At 41.3% G+C, this 22809-nt stretch overlaps 1 protein-coding gene across 1 annotated transcript in view; it reads right to left on the minus strand.

Moving 5' to 3' along the window:
- LOC140165807 (tyrosine-protein kinase Yes-like) overlaps window positions 1–18927 on the minus strand; it is a 71708-nt gene extending 52781 nt beyond the window's left edge. The window contains 1 exon segment of the mRNA XM_072189129.1: window positions 18805–18927. The gene's annotated coding sequence lies outside the window, so the exon portion shown is untranslated.
- Between the last annotated feature and the right edge of the window lie 3882 nt (window positions 18928–22809).

A 22809-nucleotide genomic window follows, 5' to 3' on the forward strand; every position in this document is an offset into this window, starting at 1 on the left:
CAACTTTTTTTTGAGAAAAGTGGTGGGATGAGGCTGTGGATCACGAAATGCCCCTTTAATAATAGTAAACATGCTATACATATAGGTCCGATTTTGGGGTGAAATCAATTTACCCTAATTCTCTTTTGGGGTTGGGCAAAGGTGTTAGGCTTGGTTGGGTTTGTATATTTATAGTAAGGTTGTGAGATGGGTTAAAGTTTGTGCAAGGCCAGGAAAAACATGTTATTAAAATTTATGCTATATATAATTACTTGATATTCACGCTGGCATCGTACGAGTAGGACGTACTTTTATCCGTCTCCACCAATCCACCAATCCATAAGTTTATCAATAATAATCAATAGGACCGGGTAATTCAACACGCTCTACTACCACGCCTGCATAGACCAACGTATCAACATGGAAAGTAATAAACTGGATGAAATTCTCAAAAGATTAGAAGATATAACTCTTCTTCAAACGGAGATTCATGATTTCAAACTAGAAATAAAACAGCGTATGACTAAAACAGAAGAGAGCATTGAGTATGCTCACAGTGAGATAAGAAACGTAAAATCGCAAATCGATTTAGACAGCCAAAGCAAGTACAGTAAATGAACTGAGAGCAGACTTGAAAATGAGGCTATATACAATAAGTTATACAGCTACAAATATAATCTCATATTCCAGGGAATCCCAGGTGGCGACAACAACAGACAGGACACGAATTTGTGCTCAGAGACTTTTGGAGCACCAAGCTCGGTATACACGACTCTTCATTCATCTACTTGGCTGATGTGCATCGTATGGGCAAAATGATCAGTGGACATGATGGAAAACCACGGGTAATAGTCGCTAAGTTTCTCCAATTAGCTGATAGAGACTTTATCCTAAACCACGGCAGTGAACTGAAACAGTACAGAACAACAAAGCGGCTGCAAAATGGTAAGACTGTATCATTTCAAAGCTACACTATTCAAGAACATTTACCACCGCAACTAATGGATAAGAAAAAGGGGCTTTGGCCAGCTTTCAAGCGTGCGGCGGCTTTCAAGCTTAGACGTAACTTTAAAGTGGTGGGCGCTGACATGTTCCTTTTCGTCAATGGGCAGAAATACATGCCTGGTATAAATTTAAGCACTGAACGTGGTCTCACCCCAACGCCGAAAGGGCCAGCAACACACAGGCGATTTGACTCTCCAGAATCTCAGCATGCACCATTGTCATCCACACCATCCAGAAGCACTGTAGAGCAAAACAGTTCAGATGAAACCGCAATGGATGCAGACACAAGTGGGAATAGCCCCAGTATAATGGCATAGAAGTGTTGTGTGAACTAAAAGCTCAGCAAGAATCTGAACTTAATCCTCGGATTTAAATTAACTATAGTCAAATTAGCTAAATTTGATGTGATGTATATATAACTAGTTGGTGTGATCTGTCCTATTCAGGTGATTTTGATTTTGTTTTCTAATGATTTCCACTTTACTGAAAAATATAAATTGGATCATGGTTTTTTGTTAGCACATATCCTCTTTACCCTGTTACTGTCAACACTGAAAGTGTCTGCATAACGGCTTGAGAATGCGAACAAAATATAAGAATATTATTCCTTAGTGTCTGTCGTTATGCGCACACAATGTACACACACATACCCTAAACATATCGTGCAGCATGTTCATTTTATTATATCCACGCTTGGTCTCTCCATAGACCCTAGAAATTTCTAGGGTCTATGGTCTCTCACATGATCGTTCGCTGACGTAAATTTCTATTGTACCTATTGTTGAGCCCGGGTTGTTGAGTGCTATCGAATATATCTTGAGTACACTATCATGATTATGCACATCAAATTACTATGCTAATTACCGATGATTGATCATTCTGTAGGATCTCATCTGCCCGGCCATAATACGTATAAAAATTGGTCGATTGGTCATGTTAATCTGAGTCGCTGCTCTGTCGGAGACCAATTCTCAAGTCAATTTACAAATGTATCTACTTATATTACGTGCAACTGTCATCAAGTACTATTATGCAAATGTCGTTATTATCATGTACATGTATGAGGTTTTTTACAGTCCGATTTTCAAACTATTGTTGGTGATGATTCATTTGATTGATTATCGGAAAAATGTGTCAGAAATGTAACCGTTTAGCCTGTTAAATTAAATTCAGCCCTTGTGATCATCAGGAGAGCTATCGTCTCGTCGGGCAGTGTTTATTTTCATTTTTATTTATATATTTATTTATTTATTTAAAAAAAAAAAAAACAGCCTGTATGGCTTTTGATAGTCGGATTATGTTAGGATTTATTTTTGTATAAAAAATTGTATCTGTCCAAAAGTTACGTTAATTTTTTGTGTTGGTGGAGGCGGATAACGTTTATACTTCTAACAAATATTCATTTTGCAGCGCCAGTGCTATAATTAGCGTATGTAGTTTAAGTTTACGTATCATGTATTAGGCCTTTACCGCATTTATGCAAAATCGTAGTAACACCGTGCGTCAAAATTCTAGTTATGTTGATAGTGATATTTCAGCAAATGATGATATTGAGAATGCATTTAGTAATTTGGACCCCGAAAGTAACAAAAAAAAAAAAAATATTGAAAGCAGCCTTGATGTATTGTTAGAAAAATATGATAAGATGGTCTTTAATCCACTTAAATACCAAATAAGCAGTGACGTGAACGAAATGAATACACCATTCCAATGTAATTATCTGACACCTCGTCAGCTAATGGAAACAAATCTACTTTCAAATGACAATTTCTCGATTATGAATTTGAACATCAGGAGCATGAGCAAAAACTTTGATAAATTTAAAGAATGCTTGAAACAAATAAATCATCATTTTACTGTTATTGGACTATCTGAAACGCATTTAAAATCAAAGCCTAATAAATACTACAGTTTACCTGGCTATGATTTTGAATACACCAACAGAATAAACCGTGGTAAAGGTGGAGTGGGATTATACATATCCAATAAGGTAAATTATAAATCAAGAACAGACTTAAACAAAGGTACATTAAATTATGAATCTTGTTTTATAGAAATTGAAAGAGTCAATCAGAAAAATATATTAGTTGGGGTTATTTACAGAGCTCACACGCATATTGACCTTTTTATTGACGACATAAATCCAATAATTGATAAGATCATGTCAGAAAAAAAGGATACATATATTATGGGAGACTTTAACATTGATTTACTTAAAGACGAGGACCATAGACCAACTCATGACTATCTGAATATGATCTTATCCCATGCTTTGTTACCATCTATTACGAAACCTACAAGAATAACTGAGCACAGTGCAACTCTTATTGATAATATTTTGACTAACAAGTATGATGTTTCTTCTGGCATTTTGGTAACTGATATTAGTGATCATTTTCCAACAGTTATTTCAACAAAAATAAAATAAAAAAATAAAAAAGCGGGTGTTATAACTCATTCATACAAACGAAATTTCACAAATAGCAATGTAAATCATTTAAAAGAAAAGCTTGCAGAAGTGAATTGGTCTGAAGTTTTGCATGACCAAAATGTTAATGATGATTACAATAGGTTTGTATCAATACTGAATGATACATTGGATGAGTGTATCCCATTAAGGAGAATTAAAATAAGCAATAAATCAGACCCACTCTCTCCATGGATATCAAGAGGCTTATTAAAATGCATAAATAATAAAAATAAGCTTTATAAAATTTATAAACATTCTCCTACTGACGAAAACCTACAAAAGTTTAAATCCTATAGAAACAAGCTGCATAATTTAATTACAGTAACTCAAAAGCGGACATATTACGAACACAAATTTCATCAAACCAGGAACAATATGAAACTCACTTGGAGAAATATTAATGAAATTTTAGGACGTAACAAGGCGAATGCAGAATCAGTCTAAATTTAAAACTAATACTGGTAATTATTGCACTGATAGTCAAACAATTTCAAATGACTTTAATGATTTTTTTGTGAATATCGGTCCAAAATTGGCATCCGAAATGGATAATGGAGGCCTGAACTATCATGAATTCTTATCGAATCCACTACCTTGTAATTTGTTCATGTCCCCTATATCTGAAAACGAAATTTTGAAAATAATTGGTAAATTGGATTCTAACAAAAGCCCTGGTCATGATGGCCTTAGCAACTTATTAATTAAAAGGATAGCCAATGAAGTATGCTTACCTCTTACCAAGATATTCAATTTATCTACTATAACAGGTACTGTTCCAAAGGACTTAAAATTGGCTAAAGTCGTTCCTATTTTCAAAAAGGGCGATAGGGAATCATATTCGAACTATCGGCCTGTTTCAATTTTACCATGTTTGTCTAAAATTTTAGAACGTATCATATTCAACAGATGCCTATCATTTATGGATAAATATAAGATTTTAAATAGCAAGCAATTTGGTTTTAGATCAGGTTATTCAACTGAGATGGCAATTATTGAACTAGTGGACAATATTTACAGAGCAGTTGATAATAAGAAAACAACATTGGGTATTTACTTAGACCTATCAAAAGCTTTTGATACCATAAATCATAACATCCTACTACATAAACTGGAACATTATGGTTTTAGAGGAATCGTATTAGATTGGTTCAAAAGCTATTTAAGTGACAGAGCTCAATATGTGTATTATAATTGTTGTAAATCAAGTGTTAAGAGCATATCTTGCGGAGTACCTCAAGGCTCAATATTAGGGCCACTCCTTTTCTTACTATATGTTAATGATATCATCAACACTTCTTCTATCTTAAATTTTGTCTTGTTTGCGGACGATACAACAATTCTATTCGCACATGAGGACCTGGCTAGCAAAATTCAAATTGTAAACAATGAATTAATGAAAGTTACAAATTGGTTTAAAGCCAACAAGCTCTCCGTGAACGCGGTTAAAACAAATTACATGATCATGGGCACTCCACAGAAGACCTTTAAATTCAAAACCAATATTAACGTGATTCTAAACGGAATTTGTTTGTCTAGAGTAAACAAGACTAAATTTCTAGGAATAATTATTGATGAAAACCTATCTTTTAAACACCATGTTGAAGCTATTTCAATACCATTTCCTGTACCATCGGTGTTCTAAATAAGCTTAAATATTTTGTGTCCAAAAGTAATCTTTTATGTATTTATAACTCTTTAATACAACCTTATATTTCTTACGGTATTTTGGCTTGGGGTAACTCTCATAATATTTATCTAGACAAAGTATTTAAACTTCAAAAAAGCAGTAAGAAATATAACATTGTCTCACTACAGATCTCATTCCAGTCCTCTTTTTAAAGATCTCAAGCTCTTTAAAATACAGGACATGTACAAGTTTTATCTATGTGTATTTATGTGTAAGTATTCCCTGGGAATGCTTCCATCTATATTCAGTAGCTATTTCAATCTAATGCAAAACATTCATAATTACAGCACTAGATATATCAATAATTACCAATTGGTTAGAAATAAAACCACTTTTTCATCCAAAGGTGTCAGAACCACTGGCCCTATTCATTGGAATAAACTTTCTTCTGATGCCAAAACTCTTAAATCTCTTAATATGTTCAAATCACACTTTAGAAATGCTATTATCATGTCTTACTAGATTTAATAGTCAGGGAAAGTACTTAATATTTTTCGCGGGTCCATGCTTTTTTATTTTCATGTTTATAATATTGCATTTTCAGTTGATTGGTTGATTATAATCTGTAATATCACTCTTTATTAGGCTTAAAGTATTATCTTTTTTCTTGTGTTTGCTGCAGAATTAATTTATAATGTAATGTAAGGTAATGTAACGTAACGTAACGTAGCGTAAGTAAGGGGGTCATTCACTGCTGGCCTTTTGGCCTTTCGAACGGCTCCTCCATGTCATGATAACAAAATAACTTGTACTATTTTTGTCTCATTTTTCATTAATATAATATAATTTAACCAATGTACTGACTTACATGTATAATGTTTATGTTTGTAATATGACATGGAAATAAATTTGATTTGATTTGATTTGATTTGATTTGACCATGTCGGGAATGAATCCCACAAGATACAGATGAGGAAGTCCAACACTCAACTCTTGTTCATTGTTGTATTGTAGAGCATAAAATGTAGCATATTTTACACATTACTCTTTATCATACAATGCATTCTTCATGCACATTAGTACCCCCCTCCCCCCGCATGGGGGCCCTCTCCCACATACCCGAAGAGGGGGTGTCAAAAATTTTATGAATCATCGTTTTTATATTGTGCATTAAATATATCAATTTCAGCCATGTAGGCCATGTTATTAGGCAAAGAAAAAACTTAGAAGAATGCTTCTCATGTACAAAAGTATTGGAAACTGAACATTTAAAACCACTTTTTTAGGATGAAGGAAGCATTTTTTTTTCAAAAACGTCTGAAACAGGCCAAGAATTACTTTAACATAGGGCTCAAAATATGCTAAGGTGTCATATTATAGCCATATATTTTGATTTTTTTAAAATAATAATTATGGCCATGCGTTTTAACCTCGCCTACTTTTCTTCACGCACTGGCGACTGAAGTTTTCTACACTCTTTCACCTTCAAATGCCCATATTTTTCAAACCATACCCCCCAGTATGTTAAAAGTATACATTTTCTGAAAGGAAATTGAACAAGGAATCCAACAAGAGACTCAGAAACACTGTCAGATGTAAGGTTCAAATGCTACATTTATGTGAATGAGACAAAACATCAACTGACAGTGGTACAGGGGTATAATGTCACTAACATTTCTGTGCTACCCCTGCATCTTATTTTATGTCATTTTCTAATAGATCAGAGTAAGGGCTTTCCTGCAATATATAAATGTAAGGGGGTTATCACTTTCGTAAAATGATACAACCCTTCAAAAAGTGACCAAAATAGAATTAATTTTTCTTATTGTCTTGGAGGACATTGGCCTATCATATACCCTAAAGCAGCTAACTATTTTAACTTTGTACAAAATAAAAGTGTGAATAATAATGTCAGCTTTCTTTTGATACCAAATTTATTGATAAACACTCATTTTTAATGAAAATAGCAACATATTTGCACACCGACTACAAGACTCCCAAAATGAAAACTTGGCTTATAGTTTTGTGCAGAGTGCCCCGCTACCTCCACCACCCCTGCCTTGGCCAATTGGATTGAGTCCCATTCTATAGATGTTCAAGATATTTTACTGACACCTTTCCACAATTAATAATAGTCCCAAACAAAAATGTTTGGTAGACTCATAACCGGTGCGATCTTACCTTTCCGATGTTGATTAAGATACTTCTTGCATCGATCCCGAGATGCGGAAAAAACCAATAGTCATTTTGTCCCACATAAATGAATAAATAACAAAACCCCGATCCCCGAGTGGACTCACCCATTCGGTGACGTCACCACGATAATCACCCCTTATCCGACTTGGGCAGCCCCTACTCGGCCAAACTTGTAGGGGCGGCGGGGTCGGGATAATCAACATCGGAAAGGTAAGATCGCACGGTTATGAGTCTACCAAACATTTTTGTTTGGGACTAGACTCAGTACACCGGTCGATCTTACCGTTTCCGATGTTGATTAAGATACTTCTTGCATCAACATCTGAAAGATCGATCTAGCAAGTAACCGACGGATGGAGGTACAAGATTGGCCAGCATCTGATAAGGATCGGGAGAGTGGGTAGCATGGTAATCGAGAGGTCAAACTATGTCCCCCCCTCAAGGCCGGGAAACAGACAGACTACGTGAACAGACAAAAACCCCTGAACTGAAAGTTCAGTGGTTAAAATAGAAACACTGGTTCTTACCATGTTGGAATTCTGATTGTCCATAAAACACCTGATACCCAACCACCATATTATCTCCGCAGAATAGCCCTGGAGAACTTATCGCCTGGTCGTTGGTTTACGTTTTTGTAGTAAACCGTGGAAAAGGACGACGGGTTCTTCCAAGACCCACCTGACAAATCTCTTCTATGGGGACCCCCCTATGGTAGGCCCACGAAGATGAGATAGATCTGGTTGAGTGGGCCTTGGGGCGGCGTCTTTTGCCGCCCAGTCCACCAACACCTGGACCAGCCACCGTGCCAGAGTCTGTTTAGCGGCTGGACCGTGCGGTTCTGCGTGAGTGATAAATAAGCGGTCATGAGCCCCTCTTAAGGTTTGTGTTCGGCCAAGGTAGTGCTGTAGCGCCCTCACGGGCACCACAACCTGTCTTCGACTATTGATGAACCCTGCCCAATACTGGGGAGGAAGAGGGCGAGTGTCGGAATGTACTTCGCTCATTTTTGCAAGGAAATCCAGGCGAAGAAACAGCGTCGCCCGTTGTTAGTAATCACGGAGGCTGACTTGAGACTGCGTGCAACTCTGAGCAGCGCCGTCCCGAAGCCAACGCCAGAAGAAAGGCCGCCTTAAGAGTGGCGTATTTAAGGGTCGCTTTTGACAGGGGCTCAAAGGGGACCCTTAATATACTCCAAGACTGTGTTGAGGTCCCATGGAGGGACCACCTTCCTTTCGGTGAGGCGCTCGTTGAACATACCGTCGAGAAGAAGACTTAGGGACCCATCTGAATTGATAGTCGACCCGTCTTGAATCCTCGATGAATCGAGAGAATGGCTGACTTATAGTTGGCTATCGTTGCCTGCTGAAGTCCTGACCTGAACTTTTCTGTCAGAAAATCTGCCACTAGAGGCACAGAGGCTCTAGTGGGAGATGTATTTCTCTCATCGCACCATGCGTAGTAGGGAGCCCAACGCTGACTATACGTGCGGAGGGTAGACTCTCGTCTACCCCGGCGATGAGAGAAGCAGCTTCTGATGAAAAGCCTCCCTCCGCCGCCTACGTTCCCTGATAAGGGCCATGCAGCTAACTGCAGGTGCTCTAGTGGTAGACTTGGTACCTCTCCTCCGGGCATCCGGAGTAGATTTGGTAACTTTCGGGGAGTACTCGCGGCTGTGCCGCTAGTAGATCCACCATCGGTCGAAACCACAGGTGTTTCGGCCAGAACGGTGCTATCAGAATGACGTTGCAATCCTCCCTCCCGATCTTGGTCACCACCCTTGCGAGTAGCGAGATCGGGGAAAGCGTAAGCAGTCACTCCTCCCCAGGCGACGGACAGAGCGTCCACGGCGAATGCCTGTGGGTCTGCGACCCTCGAGCAGTACACCGGCAGCTGATGATTGCGATGAGATGCGAACAAATCTATCGAGGGTGGTACATCACCTCGAAGATCGTCTGGGCGACCTGCGGAGCAAGGGACCATTCTGTAGGTCCCGACACCTTTCCTCGTGACAGATCGTCCGCGAGGATGTTGGTGACTCCGCTATGTGCATCGCTCTCAACGTAATCTGCCTGGCCTTGCACCACCCTATCAGGCGTAGTGCGTGCAGGCACAACCGTGGTGACCTTGTGCCCCCTTGTCTGTTGAGGTAGGCTACCACGGTTGTGTTGTCCGTTTGGACAACGATATGAGATCCCACGATCACCTTCTCGAAATGCTGGAGAGTTCTCTCCACTGCCCAAAGTTCGAGAAGGTTGATATGGAACTCCGTCTCCGTGGCCGACCATAGGCCGAGACTGAGTCCCGTGGATGTAGCCCCCCAGCCCAGTTTTGACGCGTCGGTCGTCACCACGTGACGCACCGCTGGTGCAGGGAACCTGACACCTTGAGTCAAATTGGGCTGATGGGTCCACCACCAGAGTTCCTCTCGCGCGATCTCCGACATCGAACCGCGAGGATATTGGGTGACGACTGGGCCTGTAAAAGGCTAGAAGGTGTAGTTGTATAGGCCTCATGTGAAAGCGGCAGTGCGGTGCGAGGTCTACCATACTGGCCATAAGGCCCAAAACCTTCATCCATGCCACAGCGGGTGCTCCCTCTGACTCGGCCAAGAGTCGGGCACACCTCGCCATGTTCGTCACCCTCTCGGGTGAGGCGCCCGCGATCCCCTCCTTGAGGTTGATCTGGGCCCCTAAGAATAGTGGTGTCTGCGTCGGGACCAAATTGGATTTCTTGGCGTTGATCAGAAATCCCAGGTCCCGCACCGTCACGGACTACTAACTCCACGAGACACTGTGTCTCCAGTGGGGTGCGTCCGTAAATGAACCAATCGTCCAGGTAGCAACACATGTTGACTCCCCTGCGCTTCAGATGCGCTGCCACCGCCCTGACCAGGAGTGTAAACACTCTGGGGAGGTGGACAAGCGAATGGCAGGCATCGAAACTGGTAAGTTTGACCCTGTACCTTGAAGCGTAGAAACCTCTGATCTTGAGGTGCGATCGGAACATGCAGATATCGTCCGAGAGATCTAGCGATGCCGCCCACATACCCTTGATGGGGCAGGCTAGCACCGGCGAGTCTCCATTCTGAACCTCTTGGGCCTGATGAACTGCGTTCAGCGGCTTGAGGTTCAGAATGAGCCTCAATCGCCGGTCTTCTTTGGAGCCAGAAAAAAGCGTGCTCCAAAACCCTTGGTGAAAGGGGGTAGACCGGGACAATCGCTTGCTTCGTGAGAAGCTGAGTGACCTCTGACAGTAGTGCCCGGCGCTGGGGGCCGTCTGGCGGCACTACCGTGGACCTCTGAATCGTGCAGGCGCCACGAGGGGTGGCTAGTAAATTCCAGCCTGTAACCCCCACTGACCACTGACAATACCCAGGCGCCCGGTGAGATGGCATGCCATCTCTGGGCGTGTCACATAGCGGCCGCCCACAGGGGAATCCCTGTGGGAGTCAAACCTGCCGGCATGGACTGTCGACCGCCCGTGCCCTCAGGACCGATCTGGTTTGCCACCCTTAGAAGAACGGCTCTTCTTGGGGGCTTGCCATCTGGTCCAGCACTACTCTTGCGCTTCCCAGTTTTTTGGGAGGTGCTGGAGTAGCCTCGGCTCGGGTGTAGTCTGTGGTGCGGCGTCCTGCTGAAGCCGGAGCTGGCGCTGAAGAACGCTTAGAAGACTTCTTCTTCTTGTGCTTCTTCTTAGCCTTACTGCCCTTCCCTTGGTCAGGGCAGCCTCCGACTTCTTCAGAGTGCTCTCATTGGTGGCCTTCTTTGCCCGGTCCTCAACCGTGGCGCAAAAGGCCTGTCCAAAGAGTAGCCCCTGTCCCACGAGTCTGACTTCTTCATTGCATCAGCAAAGTCGGAGCCGTAAGTTGACTGGAGGGACAGACAGGCATTCTCCGGCGGCGAGATGACATCCTATGGGCTAGGCCCATAGAACTCTCGTTGAGGTTAGCTGTTAGCACCGCTAACAGATTAACCTCATGGAAGAAGTTCGGCGTTGCCCGTGGTCGATTCGCTACCTTCCTACCGAGGTGCTCGGCAAGCGTGGTAGCGGCGCTAGAGACTCTGATAAGCGGCGTGCTCGCTTATCGATGAGCTTTAGCTCCTCCTCCCACTGGGGGGAGAACGACCCGTGCGCCTTGGCCGCTAGCGGCAGGCGCTTGGCAACGTCTGGATCCATGTCAGGGACCCTGAGGTAGGTTTCGTAGTCCTCCTGCGAAACACGCGGTGGAAGCGTGCAAGCACGCGGCGTCGTCGAAGCTCCAGCGAGCCTGACAGCCCTCTGAAACCTACCCTTGAGGTCCGCCGGGAATGCAAGTGCGGGCGACCCTTGTGTGGAGCCGCTAGCTGGGCATCCTACTGAAAAGATGCCCTGGTCCTCCTGAACGGACTCCTCCTGAGAGAAAGCCAGGCCCAAACCTTGGGCCACACGGCTCATCACCTCAGCGGTGTCCGCAGGCAGACCATTGCTAGCGAGTTCCTCACGGGGAAGCGGGGAAGGATACCTGAAGCTAGCTGCACAGTCTCAACAGACTGTGAGTCGCTACTGGTTTCATCTTCCGACTCCTTTCCCTCGCCTTCAGACTCTGACTCACTCTCTGATGAGGAAGAGATCTGACGACGGGCATCTGAAGGTGGACAGGGAGGTGTCGCCACCGTGTGGCTAGCCAACTGAACACCAGCAGAAGAGGGAGTACTCCCGCTAGACCCGAGATGCTAGCTATAGCACCCGGGATCCGCGCTCTCGCTGCTGTCGCCCTAGCCATAGCAGTGTGCGGCCTACCCTGAGCTGTATCAGGGTTAGCCACTCGCCGCCGGGTTGGGTAACAACTGGTGGTACTGCTTGCCCAACGCTAGGCGGCACTTGCCACGGTGGAAGACCGTGGAAGAAACCACCCTGCGGCGGATACCACGGGGTATACCCTGTTGGTAGCTGACCCTGAAAGGATCCGCCACCAGGGAACCCCATGGAACGGCAGTACCAGTACCGCCTCCCCCCCCCCTGTTGCCACAGAGACTGTGGTAACCAGGACGAGCACTGCGGTACCTGCGTGGTTGTAGCGTAGGTGCCCGGTAGGGCTCCGGCTGCGTACCACTGTACCCATGCCTCACAGCGTTCCCGCTAGAGGATCAAGCCGTGTGTATGGGTACCCGCTATACTGGCTGTCCCTTGGCTAAAAGGAGCTTGCCTAGTATCACGGGTAGCTGGCGTGTATACCCTCGATCAGTCACCTCGCTACCTGAATAGGCAGTATCAATCAATGGAGCCATGCTCCGCTGAATAGATAGTGATCGATCATAAGAGGGTAATTGACCCATTGACTGTAATGGATCACCCACGCTCTGCTGGCTCTCGAGGACATAAGTGGGTTGTTGATCAGCCAGGCTGTTCAAACTACCTACCCTAACCTCTTGAGCCTCGCCCAAGGTCGCTGTGTGTGGCGGACCACTCACGGCAGCTATGGGCGCGTGCATAGTGGCTACCACTGAAGTCAAGCCGTAGCTCGTCTCGGTAGCTGCCACTGTTTGCACTTGGGTCGCTGTCCCGTGAGAGACTGCGAGCCCAACCCCGGTATAGCCGCTAGCCAGTCCCGGAGGACAGCCGGCAGCCATTCCAGGCCCAGGGAATCACTCGGCGGTCCCACCATGGAACGCTGCCGTGTGACAACCCCAGTTGGTTCTGCTAAGACTACACCTGAAGCGTTAGCCCGGTATCGTCTCTGCTAAACCCATGCGTTTTCATTCGACCCTTGCGGGAACGAAAGGCGTGCTGCGTGCCGTGGATCAGCGCAGCCAAGCCCGGGGTTCCACTGGCACGCTGCGTGCTACAGACCGGCGAGGCAAGTCCGCTGCACGCTGTATGATAGGATTCAACCCAGGCAAGCCCTGGGTACCCTTGTCATACTGTCCGTCGCCGGCTACTTCCGCGGGTGCTAGACCCGCTCGTTCGCCAGCAATAGACGGGTGTCCACCTGCAAGAAGCTCGCTAGAGATCTCACTGGTAGACTGGTACTCGCCTGTTAGGGCAAGTACCGCCCTGCTGCCTGCTACTAGCTTAGACGTAAAGTCAGTGCTTTACGCTGGCTGCTAGGCCTTCGGGCTCGCTAGCAGTCCCGGAGGGTCCGCCTGCTTGCCCGGGACCGGAGCCCCAGAGGTTACCTTAGCGTGGCCCTTGCCGTCTCGCTAGTACCTACCATATCAATCTTACCTGTAGGCTTCTGTTTCTTAGTCTTCGTCTTCTGTCTGTGTCGAAGACCCAAACGAGCGCTACTTTCTAAATCCTCGAAGTGGTTGTCCGATAAGCCTATGCAAAAGGAAGCACACTTAATTGATTTAGAGCAATCCCTGTGGGAGTAGCAGAGTGGCTGCGGGTCCCACTCTGGTACAAGGGAAGGGCATGATTGACAAGGCCTAGACATTGTAGTAATCGGGGAGCGTACAGCACTACCCCCCCCGAACACAAGCTCAAGCCCAATAAACAGACCCACACGCACAGTGGCTGGCGCTGATGTAGTGGTATGATATAAAAATATATATACAAAGGGATGAAAAACTGAAAACCTTTTGGGGAAGATTTGTCAGGCTGGTCCTTCGAAACCCACGAACTCTTAGCAGTAACTCGGGCGTCATCAGGCGTACTGAAAGATATAACGATAGAGCACACCATAAACATAGCGATAATCACTCACCATACATGTATACACAGTACTGTACAAACATCTAATGTAACTTACTAGTCTGTTATAGTTGTTTTACGTGAGAACAAAAATAAAATGGCATCCTAAGGGCGGCCATTTTGAAAACGTGTGTCCCGTATATGAACGGAAACACACATACAAGCTAAGTTTTGGATCGTTTTGTCACTTTTCTAGCGAAAAATGTCGTCAAAACTATCTCCCTAGCGACTATACTGGTTGGTTTTTACCTCAGTGTAACAAACAAACTGTATATCTCGATCCTTTGGTTCGTAATGATACTTAGCGTTGGTAAAGAAAAATCCACACGTCTATCTCATCTAGAAACCAAGGAGGATAAGGGTGATTATCGTGTGTGGCGTCACCGAATGGGTGAGTCCACTCGGGGATCGGGGGTTTTTGTTATTTATTCATTTATGTGGGACAAAATGACTATTGGTTTTTTCCGCATCTCGGGATCGATGCAAGAAGTATCTTAATCAACATCGGAAACGGTAAGATCGACCGGTGTACTGAGTCTGGTGTTTTGGCTGTCATTTGATACCAAATTTACTATCAAATCTATTATTATTCCAATGATACATTAAAAAAACTAATGACCACAGTGAAAAATGTGATGCCACTCACCCATTTTAGATGTCAAGTGCAAAGCACATGCCCCTATCATTAGCTCAAGGCAGTTTATTGTTTCAACTATTTTACAGAATAATTAAAAGTTCAGATAACAATGTCAGCTTTCTTTTGATACCAAATTTATTGATATACATAAAAAGAAAATATCAACATTTTTGCACTGCAAGGCACCAAAAATGAAATTTCCCATTGAGTTTGTACATAGTGACTTGGGTCATTGGATTGAATGCCATTCTGCTTCTGTTCAAGATACCTTCATGTAACTTTCCATAGTTCATTATTAATATATTAGCTTTCATTTGGTACCAAATTTATTGCCATAGCTTCTTTACTTTCAAAGACATGCTCAAAAAACAAAACGATCATGGCGAAAAGTGTGACACCACCACCCTTTTTGGTGTTCAGTTCAAAACGCATGGCCTTATAGAAATGGAATATTTGCTAGTTTAGTGGCAAGTTTAGGTAGTAAAGACATAGCATACACAATTTAAGTAAAATCCTTTCACTCTAAATAATAAAAAAATAAAAAATAGCTGTAAAATGCCTATTTTTACACTTTTATTTGTAACATGCCAAGTGACGCCTTTTTTCAACAGCTTTTAATTTTTTTTATGGATCCTTATAGAAATTCATGTGACCTGTTTCCCAAAATGGTGCAGTAAACCAATCAAAAAAACAGAAAGAGGCATTATGAATTATAAGTTAACAGATCAAAAAAGGATTTAAAAAGTTTGCCTTTATGTATGTTACTATTGTCTGTCAAACTTTTGATTGATTTTGAAGTCCCTCAGTTTTTAATAAACAAAGACTTGAAGCATAAACTAAAGGGTAAATATATTGTAAATAACTTCATTTCTCCATATTATAATCAATTTGTAAGTGGCTGCCATCTTTTTTGAACATATAACAATTTAAAAAATTTTCTTGAAATGTCTGTCAAATAGTAACATACGCAAGACGGTGCTGTAATTCCTGCTAAACTAGGGTGATACAGCTAATTATGCTACATGACATAGCATTTAGCTCCACCTAGCTTTGTGGCACTATCACTTTGTGAGGAGAAGCTTTTTGATGACACAATCCATTGTTAAGTGTTGTATGTCAAACATTTGAACGCAAGTAACATACGCAAAGATTTGTATGTGTCTGTCAAAAGTAACATACGCAATACGTTTAAAAAAATTAAAAATCACTTGATGTTCACATTATGATGATAGTTTAGAGTTTATAAAAGTGTTTTAAAACATGTGATTTATAAACTGCATGTGATCTTTATTCAATTTCCCATCTTGAACTACTGTTTTTGCCAAATTATTATTCTGTATGTTACATTTGACAGACATCTTATGTATGTTATGGCTTGACAGACACACATATTTTATTTATAACAATTTATCCTCCTTATTGTAATATTTGGACACATTTTTTTCCACAATCAGTTGCTGTAGGTCCTACACCTAAATAACCACAAAATACCTTATGTAATACTTTATAAATTTTTATTTGATTGCAGAAAATCATCAAAATTGTGTCTGTCAAATATAACGTACGCAAGGGCTAGAAAATTAAATTTGTGAAGTAAATGGTCTATAACTTATCTTTCTTTTAGTGTATTATGAATGATATATGTGCTGGTAATGTGCATACTATAATTTAAACCTGGTTGGAGACCAAAAGAAAAGAGCTGGAAAAATAATTGTGTGTTACACTTTTATGACACCTTAGCTTATTTTGAGCCATAGATATATGCATTTTTTATGTCACAAATGGCCTCTTTTGGGGTGCAAAATCTGCTAAAATCGTCTGGGCTTGACCCATGCGGGGGGCTCTTCCCCCTTGACCCCCGCAGGGGCTCTGCCTCCTCGACCCACATGGATAATATTTCAGAGGTTTTTTTTATCAAAGCCCAATCTCATGCCTGAATTAGAGCCTCAGAATGGTGATTTCTTACTTTAAAAAGTCTAAAATCCAGTTTTTTAGGCTTTTTGAGCCCCTGGACCCCAACCGTTAAGGGCGAGTGACAAGGCGCTCGCGAATTTCACAGAAAATTTAAAGCAACATAGTTTAAGTTCCCAGACAGGAAACATTTTTCCTATGCCCTGTCAAGAACCAGCTAAAAGACCACTTTACCATAAAAGCAAAACTTGCGCACACCATACGTCTTTCTCCACCAGGCATGCAGGAGTGTTGAATCGTACCCAACTACATGTAGTTGTATTCAGTAAACCTTTGACGAGCGCGTATTTTAAGTATACATCGCGTATTTACTGTGTTGGACGCACTTGTCTCTGATTGGCTGCTGAGGCAATCTGCTGTTGCCGAGTGGAAATTTATGAATGAACTGTGCGCTGTACGCGTTGTTAGCTCCGAATTTGCAACATCGCGGTAGTCACGCTCGTCAAAGGTTTGCTGCATTTGATTATAGTAGAACTAGAACTACATTGTACGGCCTATTCATGTACCGGTATTGATTTGAGGCACAGAATTCTAACAAGAACCGGTCATCCCTATACCGATGCGTGGCCGCAAACGTAACCGTCCCGGCTGAAAAATGAATCAAAAAGGTACGACAAGAATTGTTAGCATCACGTCGTCGAAGTTCACTTTTCAATGTGCAAACTGTAGTTTGGTTAGGATAATGAAAACGACTGGTAAGCAAGTCTACTAATGACCTCAAAATCTGAAGAAAAAAAAAGGCGGACGGTCGCCGGACCCTTTCCAGAACTAATGCAGCATAGCCATTGTCAACATGGGGTCGATCGCCCAGAATATTTTCCTTAAATAAAAATTAACTCCTCCTCCATTTCACGATATAACGTTAATGGAAAGAAAAGTGCAAATGTTTTTTGTGTTTTCGAATTCGGACGAGTGACAAGCTCTAATGACGTCATGATGTAAACAACGTAATCGTCATTAATAATAAAGGTAAACCCAAATATGGAGGTATCCAAAAGTATGCTAATTCGAAGGTCAATGAATCAGAATACGATCCTGGTATCCAATTCTATGCAAATGAGTTGAAGGAGGTTACGTGAACATGTACACTAATTCTCATCTAGCTAAAAGATCTTTGATTTGAGGCTATGCCGGTATAGACGGTCATGTATGACGCAGGCCTCCAAAAACCGCGGGAACGGCGTTCCCAGAAAGTTTTTTTTTTCAAATTAACTGTGAATAATCCTAGCCCTACAGAATAGGTCCAGCGGTTCTTCAAAGTAGCAGAAAACTTCTAAAAAAATCTTTTAAAAATAAAAAATAAATTGTTTTTAAAATTTTTTTTACCGACATTCGATCCGATACTGATATCGAAAATATTGGGCCGATACGATCCAATAATCGGTTGAGCCCATATATGTGATTATATCAACCATATACTATATGTGACCATCCAGCACAACTGAGCCCTGAAGTCGCCATTCATCATTTTTGGGATATTCAACCAAAATATTCTGCTTGAAGTTAGCTTTAAAATGATGTATCATGTCTATAGTACTTGACATTTAAGTAGTGAAAAATCAATAAAACAGACTAAACAGTCAATAAATCCTTTGTTTCCTATTCATTGTTTATTGTTAGTTCAATGGAGCATATCTCAATAGTGGCACTGGCGACATCCGGACTCAGTTGTGGTGGATAGTCACATATGACTTACGACAAAAAACTGACAACATTGTTGGAAATTTATGAGTTTTGACAGTAATACTTGCTTTGAAATTTTAAGTTGTGTTTTTTGTGAAGGGTGTAAATTTTGATAGAAAACTGTTCTAAAATAAGGCTCAGATTGCACGAGAGAGCATCTAAACCCTGAGAGCTTTCAGGGCCCGCCATTAGGACTTCGCGCTCGTGATGTCCGCTACGCGCACATACTAGGGCGGCCTATTCCTATTTCAGAACTTATTTCACAGAAAATTTCCAGCAATTGTCGTCAAGTTCCCAGACAGCAGAAAATTTTCTGGAGGCCTGTCATGACGGTACAATCATGCATGCATGGCAATGAATGCCATCAGTGTCAGCTGTCCGTGATGGTAAAGTCTTATTCAGATTCCCTTTTACAAATTAAGCGTACTGCTAGCTATCCAGCGCGTATTATTTGCACAGCTCAGACATGGCTATCACAGCCTATCCTATGCACACGCTAGTTTAATATCATGTTCGAAAAAGCATTTTAAAGCGATATTTATTTTAACAGCAGCTGAAACTTACCTGATCACAGACACGGGAACAGTCTGAATCATCTATGAAAACGCACAACAAATTTAAGATTTCCTTGAATATAATTTTGTTTGTTTTATAAGCCGCTCGATCTGACTCTACACTCAGAATGAGAATGCGGAAGTTGATGTGTTGAAGTTTTTAGCTGAACTTTGACCTCAATTAAGCTATTTACTTTTGATAAACTTTTGTCCAAGTTCATTACATTTATTGGGTTTATTTAAGTAAAACAAAGGTCTAAACCTTGACCAGTGATACATAATTCTTTGAAAAGTAGTGTTTGAAATACACACAAAAACAGTACTTCTCATACGTTGTTGTGGATAAGAATTAATAAAATTTGAGAATAAAGTTTCTAGATAGCAAATAAAGTTTTTGGACGAATACATTTTTAGAAATAGGGAGGACATTTCTCAAACGAGAGTGGCGCAGTATCGTTTAGGTCGCGCGACTGGGTCGAACAGGGCTAAAAAGTTCGATTTTTTTTTTGGATTTTTTTATCACTTGATTTTTTGAAATTCGCGATATATTACACATTTTTTTTTATTTTTTTAAAAATTGATATTTTTGATATTTTATACAGTCCTGGAAGTAAACTTTATAAATCTAATGATATGCACTCAAAGTGTATGCAAAGCCAGTGAAAAAACACCAAAAAAAAAAAGGTCTTTTGGGGGAAAATTGTATATTTTCAAGGTCAAAATAATCAATTGATCGTCGGCTTTTCATCCCAGCTACACTTTTTAGGCCTACATATCATTAAATCATAAGGTTTTCATCGAGAATTTTAAAAAAATCCCCATATGAGCTCGTTTGTTAGCTCACCCCCCCACCCCACCCCAAAAAGAACATTTCTAAAGAAAATCAACCCCAAAAGAACACTTCAACCCCCCTAATATCCAAAATTGAAAAAATTTTGTACGAATACATTGAAAAGTTTTTGGACGGATACCCTTAAAATCAACCCACAAAAGACACTGCCCCCCCCCACACACACACACACCCACCCACATCCACATGCAATTAGTGTTAAATTGAAAATTGGCACGGGAAACACAAAAGAAATAATAAAAAGCATTTATTATTTATTTGTTTTGGGCAAAAATAGTGTGTAAATACAAAATTTCACCTTAATTTTGGGCTAAAATAGTATACAATTGAAAAAAAACCCACACAAATGATTTTTTAGAGGCACCCTACAGGCTAGTACTCATAGCTACTGATAACTGAATTGTGCGCATGACTAATTGAATCTGAACATACTCGCATATTTTGTAAACAGATAATACTGATTATGTATGGATGAAAACTAAGGAAAATGCTATCAATGAAATAATTAATATGTCATAGGCCTACATACATTTTGCCCAGTGATTTTGTTTTGTCAACGATGAAAATCCGTTCACAAATAAAGTTTTAGGACCTAAACCCTACTTTTGCACAATTACTTCGCAGATGTATTAATATAGTCCCTCCCAGCAATCAATTCATTAAAAATACAAGATTGGATTGAGTAATCAGTCTTTTTGATTATAATGTGCTTGTAACTAACAGTAAACTATATGTCTATACATTGCGAATAAATATATTTTTAATTAAATGCCATGCATTGAAGGGATTGCAGGAGCCATATTTTGTCAGTTTTAGCCATTTAATTAAAAAAATGTATACAGTTAGCAACCTGGACAACCGATTCTTTTGTTATGCAAGGCTCACTCAGTCATTTAATGAGGCAATACAAACGATCGAATTTGGTATTGAAATGAGCTAAAGTTTGAGTTACACCTTTTTAATGTAAAATTAATTTTCTCGGCCAAATAAAAAGCAATCATTTTCATTTTTTCAGTAAACGTCAGGTCAAATTGTCGTGCTTGATACTGTATTTTTTTTTCAAATCCTAGTGTTAAACTTAGGCGTGAAAATCAGTCATTTCGTGTAAGATTTTCGATTTTGATAGGCTTAAACTCTGCCCGCGAGCCTTTTTTTGTATCAACCTTTTAGCTTTTCAAAGTAATATAGTTAGCTAATGAAGGATTTTTCCCAACTTTCTAACGCACATCACCGTGAGCGATATATCATAGTTTTGTCAGAATTTCCGTTTTGATTTCATCATTTTTTACTCCCGCCTGTAAAATGTTCAAAATCAACGCGTGAAATCTAAGGCTAATACTATTACTAGCATTGTGGATCGATATCCCTGGGTTTAATAGGAATACCGGCATGGCTATCAGTGTTGCCAGAACTTCAATATAGCAACGAAATTCCCGCCTAATAGCGCTCCTACTGATCACAGCGGCGTAGCTGGGATTCTTTCCAAGGGGGGCAAGCCTGTATGAGGCGGGGGCCAAAATCCACCAAATTTCTCTGCACTTGGGGGGGGGCGGGGGCCCAAATAGACAATTTTTGCCAGGCTTATTGAATATAATCGTATGGTATTGCATATCGTATGGATTCTCCATCTCTCTGCCCCTCTTCTCCCTCTCTCCCCTCTCTCTCTCTCTTTTTTCTTCTTTCTCCTCCTTTTCCTCTTTTTTCTTGCACTAGGGGCGGGGCCCAAATAGGCACATTTTGCCAGGGGGCAATTGCCCCCCTGCCCCCCGGCAGCTACGCCACTGACTGATCATGTTTATAGCACGATGAGGATCTTTCATCACGTGAGTGATTAATTATTTGATTTCATCATCACCGTGATCATCGGACCAATGTGTTGAAATTTGCTTCTCCTCAAAACAACTTTGCCCGACAATCTTACATGCAATTGGGCAATATTTTAAACAAAACTTTCTTTTACAAAACATAATATTACGCTGTATGTTTTATGATCAAGCAAACTGTTTGGAACACACTTCCAAATAACCTTCGTAACGCCCCAGACTTTCGTTATTTAAACGCCAGCTTAAAACCAATCTTTATAAATTGATTGTTTTTATGTTTGTTTGTAAATTTCGTGCTTTACGCGCTTTGAGTTCCTCATCAGAGATTGTGCCTTATAAGAACCATTCATTATCATTGTTAACTTAAACATGTTTTTTGTTTTTAAACAAAAACCTGTTCAAGCAATTATTTAAAATTGCTTGCCTAAAAACAGAATAACTTGGATGTTAATACTAGACATAGTGTTTCAATTGTCACGAAGGTGACTGGGTATGGTGCCTTTTGTTTGTGTTTGTTTGAAACTGCTTTTGGAAACCCACCGAAAGTCATAGGCCCTAATGAAGCAGCCAAAACAATACCAGGTTAAACGTGGAAGTTTATAAAAACCTATTAAATAACCTTTAGGAAAAAAAAACATTTGTGGCAACAATAAGCCTTGCATTGGAAGTCATGGTTAAAGTGTGTTGAGTACCACCCCAAAGTTTCCCTACATACACCCCAACTACCCACCTCACACACCTCTGCACCCACCCCACCCCATAGGCCTACATGTACATGATATTACATAATAATATATAGCATAGCTATATATATATTTAGGTATACGCCTACATGTCAAATTAAAAACAAACCCGAACACAAGTCTGAAGGGTGTAATGAAAATGGCAACCCGCGATGGGGGGCGGGGGGGGGGGTAGGTCATACTCACCTGGAGATAGGAGGGACAGAAGATTAAAATCCTGTATAATAACACGCAAATTTTTCTAGGTTTGGACCGTGGATTTTCCCATGGACCTCAAGCGTGTGTCTCTTAATACGGACTAACCTAAGTAAACAAACAAACAGACAGACAAAATGGTTTTCATAATCATGGAATCCATATAAATTGAAATTGCAGGCTATCCATGTATCACGGGAGCAAATTTTTATAATTCACCTCATTTACCAGAAAACCCAATTGGGGATTTGGGCTACTAAATCGCTGGTCGGGCAATATTTGCTTTTCAATGGAAAATTGCCCTGGATGACAACAATGAAAATATCGACTATTTCTGCTGGTTGCTCACGAGATAAAAGTACTGAGTTTGACATTTTCGGAGCATGAAGGGAAAAAGGGTAAAA

This window comes from Amphiura filiformis, chromosome 12 (assembly GCF_039555335.1).
Source record: "Amphiura filiformis chromosome 12, Afil_fr2py, whole genome shotgun sequence".
Classification (NCBI taxonomy): Eukaryota; Metazoa; Echinodermata; class Ophiuroidea; order Amphilepidida; family Amphiuridae; genus Amphiura; species Amphiura filiformis.